Source organism: Fundulus heteroclitus, chromosome 5, assembly GCF_011125445.2.
Source record: "Fundulus heteroclitus isolate FHET01 chromosome 5, MU-UCD_Fhet_4.1, whole genome shotgun sequence".
NCBI lineage: Eukaryota > Metazoa > Chordata > Actinopteri > Cyprinodontiformes > Fundulidae > Fundulus > Fundulus heteroclitus.
In genome coordinates this window covers 10,090,746-10,097,937 of record NC_046365.1, presented here as the reverse complement: position 1 = coordinate 10,097,937, position 7,192 = coordinate 10,090,746, and positions in this window count along the sequence as shown.

Genomic DNA, 7,192 nt, shown 5'->3' with positions numbered 1-7,192 from the left:
CTGTCACTACTGCACACCTATCTTAATTTTCTATGCTGGATGAGGATACTTCTCATTAAATTTCTTGATATCCAGCATGGGGCCTGCTGTCCTGGCTGCTCCAGTGGATCTCTGGATCCTGGGCTCTTGGTGTGGGCACTGGCGGGGCAGGAAGTGGCCATTTGGGAAGCTGGCCCCCATGGGGCAATTTATGCTGGTGCCTCCTCCTCTCACATTTAACATCACACATCAGAAGGGTCTTGGGGTGTGGGTGAGAGGTTCCGACCTCCGCTATGGTTGGTCGCATCCTGGACCTCAGTTTTAAAAGGCTTTGGGGTAGGGGAGACTGCTGCCGGCTAGCAGTGGGGTCTCGAACCCAGCCACAACCCCAGTTTTAATGCATGTTAGACATGCACATCTGCATTTCACATTACTACAAGCACACACAAAAACATGTGGGAGAAGGACTTGGGTCGAGGGGCACGGTGTGGTCCTCTTACTCCCGCTGTGGCGCCTGTGCTGGTTTGGTGTGCACTAGGGGCCTCCTCTTGGTGGGGGGCTGCTTGAGTGGGTTTTCAGGCCACGTCCCAGAGTGGTGGGCTCCTGTCTTGTGGCCTCATGCTCGCAGGATGGTGTCGGGCGGGCTGCAGCGGCTGTTCTGGGATCTGGTGTCAAACCAGATTAATAATAAGAAAAAAAAAGTTGTACAATAACATTGGGGCCCAGACCGCCACAAGCCAGCGGGGATGAGAAACCCGCCCCCACACCTCTGTGTCGCAGGGTTTCATGCCAGATTGACAAATTCACGTTAGGATTTTAGAGCTTTTTTATTCCACAAATGAAAAGGTAGGCTTTGTGAAAGTGTTGCAGTTTCTACCTTCAAAATCATAAAGCAAGAAAGTTTCAAAAATCTTTAGCCTATAAAACTTTTAATTTTTCTGACTTTGTTTTCATAAATTACACCGAGCTAACAAACATTATGCAAGAGGGTTTTCATGGCATCATAAATTAAAACAAATGAAAATAAATCGACTATTTCTTGTGCTGGCCTGTAGATGACAGTAGAGGCTTCGTTATGGCTGTGATTAGTGCTGCATTATTTGGTCATTTCTGCTTCCAATTTCTACATTTATGTCAACACATTGAGATCTAAACGCTCACAGTGAGAGTGGTACATCATTCAGAACCATAGCAATCTATATAACACCCTGCTGTCAGCAATGATGTTCGCTCAGCTATTAAAACTCAGTTGTGAAAGGATGCCGCTGGAGGATATTTTAGAGTTTTGGCAACATTTACAACCTTGAATAACCGTGTAAAAAAAAAAAAAAAAAAAAAAGTCTATGATGAAAGTTTTATTGACTTAAACTATCCAACCGGAGCTCTTGAGCATCGCCAACAAAAAGCAGCAGTGATGTTTTCTTTCAGCTAAAAATGGTCTCAGTGTTTCTTTGATGAGATACTGAAGCGGATTGACGATGTGTGAAATTGCTCCCACAGCTCTGCAGTGGAGCAAATTCTCCATCGTTGGCTATGGCTGAGTGAAACTACAGAAAAGCCTACAGTTTGAAAATGGTCTGCTGTTTTATTGTCTTTATTTTTTTCACATTGTAACACAGCTTCAAAGGAGAGTGGCTTTATATGTTTTGAGTTTACGCATAGTTCAGAAATATTCTGAATCATTAGCGTCCATATGGTGTTTTCTACAGTTCAATGCTCTCTATTATGACATGGGAGATGCTGTTGCCATGCTGTTGCAGATCCAATCCTCTTTTTTTCCTCTACATTAAATTGTCTGTGATTCATTATTAATTCCAACTTTCCTGCTAAACACTCATACCTGCAATAAAATTGGAATAATATATTTTCTATACTTTTAGTAAAGAAAGAAAGAAAACTGATCCCTCTTGCAGCACAGATAAAAGGGCTGTGAAAATACTTAGTTGGTTCAACATGTGGAGTGTCTGTGCAACGTTATTCATTGCAGCTTTGTAGATAAATCTAATGACAATGATATATATATATCTATATATATATATATATATCTATATATATATATATATATAGATATATATCTAAAATGTGGAATGAATGCATCTTTGGTTGAAACTATTTTTTTATAATAAAACATCAAAAACACATATATAATGTGGAAATGTAATCCCAAGAAAACCTTAAGTAGAAATAAATATTAACCTGTGTGCAGTAACTTGATGAGTAATTGTTGGGTCAAAGAGTAAATGTTGAACTTGGCTCACGAGTTGGCAGGTAAAAGCCTTATCCTAAGACAATCAACTCGTTCTGTGGTTTGAGAGAAATTAATCAGCACAACCCACTCACATTTACATTATTATACGTTTCACCGTCTTACAATTTCTTATTTCGTCCTGTGGAAGAATTGTTGTGTGGTTCAAAATGGTGGTTTATGAAAAAAAGAATCTTTCAGGGCTCTTGTCTAACCAAACTGCTCACAAATTTTGACCCAACCTTTAGTTAAACTTACCCAACGTCTGACCCGTCTCACCCAAGACTTGAATTAAATAAGCAAGTAGTTTTCGCTCCCCATCTTTGCTTTGGTTATATCATTATTATATTTTGTAATGCTGAGAGCAGTGTACAATGACAAATGTACTTCTTATCTTCTTGTCCCAGAGTCTCAGCCTGATACAGTGCGTACAGCTGCATCTTTGATCAGTCCTCAAACTTTGTCATGAAACATTCTGTAGTCACTTGCTTCCTTGATCCCTGTAATGTAAGGCTCTTTTTACTAGAGAGAAGGTCACCAGCTGATGTCTTGGAGTGGGTTATCTATGAAGGATATTCTCACCCAAAATTCTCAGCCCTTCCTCTACAGACGACACGATGTTCTGTTTGACTGCTCTGAGTTCTGTACAAGGGATTGTCCTCTTTGCAACGAATAAATACTGAAAAATCATTGCTGTCTGGGTTCAAAAAGGTATTTTCATTTCAGATTTCCATAACATTGAGTAATTGGAAAATTCATTGCAGATGTAATGACTATTGGACTTTTAATTTGATAAGGTATCACCCTTTTCAGCTGGAACGGACAGGAGTGGACCAGAGGATACTGGACTACCTCACTGGTCGACCGCAGTATGTGAGGACACGGAGCTGTGTAATGAACAGAACCGGAAGACCCAGAATTCAACCAGACAAACGTTTTAGGACAGTTTATTGGAAGGTTGGCAATAGGTCAGAACCGTGAGAGCAGAGGCAGACAGGATGATCAAGGGAAATTAACCAGAGTCCGTAATCCGAGAGCTGTTCCGGGGTCAGAGCCAGGTAATCAGAAATCCAGGAAATGTCCAAATCAGAATCCGAGGGCAGAGTCAGGGCGCAGATACAGGTCAGAAATCTAGACAGCACAATAATTAGGTCTGACGGGTTAGGCGGACTCAGAAGGTCAGGAGGCAGAAACGGGTCGGGAAACAGGCTAACAGGCAGACAGGATTCAGGACACATGATTAAACTCACTAGTGGCTCGCAATGATCTGGCAAAGCTGAGTAGACTGATGCAAGTATATGTAAGTGGGTGAACAGGTGACCGGAGTTGAAAACTAGTTGGCAGAAACAGGTGGAGCTGATCTAGAGAAAGGTGGTGGCTGGAGGTGGACTGACCTGATTGGGTAGAAAAGTCTAAAATAGTCCAAAAGCAAAAATAAACAAAACCCAAACTATGACAGCTGTGTCTCTGACAGGCTGATCTGCAGCAGGGGAGCACGGCAGGGAACTGTGCTGGCACCATTTCTGTTCACCGTCTACACCGCAGACTTCTCCATCAGCTCACCAGAAGTCCTCCTTCAGAAGTTCTGATGACTCTGCAGTAGTCGGCCTCACAAAAGAAGAGGACGAGTCAGAGTACAGACAGTGGCTCCACAGCGTTGTAGACTGGCGCCAGCAGAACCACCTCATGTTAAAAGCGGCGAACATAAAGGAGCTGGTGGTCGAGTTTCACAGATGCAGACCCACCTCTGACTCAGGTGAACATTCAGGGAGCTGATGTGGAGATAGTGGACTCTGATGAGTACCTGGGTGTTCACGTGAACAATAAACTGGACTGGAGTCACAACACTGATGCTCTTTACAAGAAAGGAAAGAGCAGACTCTACCTGCTGAGTTAGAGACTGAAGTCATTTGGAGTGCAGGGGATGCTCCTGAAGAGCTTCTTTAAAGGGAATCACGATTAGTTGCAACAACATACTTTATATGAGAAATATCTATTTTAGATGTAAAAATAATACAGTAAAAATACTGTAAGCTGTTTAGTTTTTATTCATTTAAATAACACGGTCAGACGGCCGTTGCCATGTTGTTTACGCTGCAATACATTGTGTGTAAATGACGTATGCTAGGCATTTCAGCGCTAGCTCCATCCAGACAAAACAGCAATGAGTAACATTAAACCTTTACAGTTTGAACCGGAGAACGCTGAAATTTATGACAATGTATTAATGATAATAGTATTAATAATAAAAATAATAAATAATGAAACAAAACTGTTCGTGTGATATGGCAAGAGGTGCTCTGTGTCTGGTGTGACCAGGCCATTGAGGGAATCCAAACAATGGCGTCGGCACCCCTGGGTCCACCAGATCCTCCAGAGATGCACCAGTTCGGCGAGTACCACCACCCGTGGCAGCAGCTGGAAGATGGTCAGTTCCAGCTGTACCTCCGTCTTTCCAGAACTCAGTATGAGGAGCTGCTGCCCTGCTTCAGGGGACGGATCTCCCTTCGAGACACAAAACTACAGCTGTTTTTGGTCAGTAAATCTATCATTACTCAATAGAAATATAATCCAATTGTACTGCCTTAATATGTGGCATATAAAAAAATATTTGTGCTTGAATAAATTGCAGAGGAGACTCCTTAAAGGGATGCGAACTGACAGAGCTTGTTGAACTTGAGTGAAATTTTGCTTTGCTCTAGACGTGCGTCCGCCACGCTGTTTGCAGTTTCGGTTTACTCTATTAGCCCAATTCGCATCGCTTGAAACGCATCGTTTATATTTTGGGCTGTTAATCCGCTCCTGAAAGCGCCTTTCCATCAGGATAACAAGTAATGGTTTGAATAAAACCATCTCTCCCACCTGGCCTCCACAGAACCAGAGATCTATTTAGTTTTCTGACCCTAATCAACTGTTGCTTGTATCTTTTAGGCAGGGAGAAGAATGTACTGTTTGCTTGGTGTAATGATAGCAGAAAAAAATCAAATCCAGACTGATTCAAGAGCTGATAAGAGTAATTCCTCCTTTGGCTCATTTGTTCAGTTTTTTTCTGTGTCGGGTCATCCTGTTCATATGCGAGGCCCACATGTTAGTTACCATTTCATTTTCAGCCGACAGCAGACAGTAATGGTGCCTCCTAAATACAGACAAAGAGAGATAATGAGTAGCAGCTCTTTAATCTGAAGATCTGCCGTTGTCTATTCAAACATCCTCTCGGCTGAATTTGTCTTCGGTTCAAACAAAGCTGTAACTACAAGGTAGAGAGGTGACACCGTTTATTAGTGCATAGTCTTTATATATTTTATTTATTGTGTATTTTCATCTGGGTGCTCATGCAGAAAATCCATTAACATCCTCCCTATTTTTATACAAAAAAAAGCTTCAAGGAATCATTATGCAATTTAATTAATTCCTCACTGTGTGAAAATGAAAAAGATATGAAGGTTGTTTGACATTTTAAAAGGCAACATGTTCCTTTTTTTTTTCAAATCGAAAAAGAGCTGTTACATTTTTGCCCTTTTTAAACCTAATCTGTAAATGTTCACTGTAAATCTTTGAGCACAAAAACTAAAATGTTATGTATTTCAGTATTTGTGCACAAAGAGCATGCATATGGTCTGCTAATGACTGTTTACTGTTTTTAACATTAACAACTTTGACTGGAGCGAAGTCGAGTTCAAGTAGAAGGAAGTACATACAGCGCCTTGAGAAAGCATTAATGGCGCTTAGATTTATTTTTTTTACACATTTAGCATTTTATAACAACAAACTTCTTTATATTAAATCAAAATATTGTAATGGACAAGCAAAAACTAATGCATAATTGTGAAGTAGAATTAAAGTTATTGTTTTCTCAACGTTTTACAAATAAAAACAGTGGATTAAGCGCGTACAGCAAATTTATGCAGAGCAGAAAATAAAAATCCAAGCTGAACTGTAAACTGGGTTTGTTTTGCCAGGGTTATCCAGAGAACGAGGGCTAGACATCAAACCGGAGAAGTACAGAGAAACGAAGGTCAGCAAAGTGTGATACAGGGTGAAGATATTCAGAGTAAAAGAGTAGAACTAGGAAATGAAATTTAGGTGGCTTCTTTACCAATGTGGGACCATCGTGTGAAGAGTGGTTCTTCTTCTTCTTCTTGTGTTTTAATGGTAGTTGGCAATCAGCTACTGTTACCGCCCACTATTGCTCAAAAGTGAAAGCACAGAGCACCTATATTCTATTTATTAATCCTGTTTGCATGAGGTATATAATAAGTGCTTCCTGGCTATGAATGACATTCTGAATAGTTAACTGATGAATTCCTTATTTTCTTAATTAAACTTTAACCCATATTGAAGATTTCTCCTCATTTTTCCCCAAGTGGCAGAATAAAATCAATATAATCTTTCCTTAATGCTTGTTTTGCTAATTTATTAACTACTTCATTCCCCTTTAGAGCCATGTGTCCTGGTATCCACATAAAAGTGACTGCAACCTCTTTCTGAACAAGTTTTGTGTGTAACAGCAACACTGTAAACAAAATATCTTTAGAACTGAAGGACGTCAAGCTCAATAGGACTGAGATAGAATCAGAGCAAATCAAAACTTTACTTTGCCTTGTTTTATCTACCCATTCTAAAGCCTTTAAAATTGCTAATAATTTCACACTATATACAGATAAACATTGGGAGGTCCTGAGGGTCATTAAAGGACTTCTATCGGGTACAGCAGCTGCTCATCCTGAATTCTGTTTATCCTGATCTTTTGAACCATCGGAATAAATTTGTATACAATCATGGTACCATAGGCCAATACGTGCTTCACATTCTAATGAAAGAACAGCTTTTCTTTTTTCCTTTATACTTAAGGTCCAGCATGTAAAAAAATTATTTTAGGTACATTTATTGTCCATATTGGCATTTCTGGCACAACCACTGATGGACAAAACTTTATATGACTTTTATCCAGGTTCATATTTGGTACCT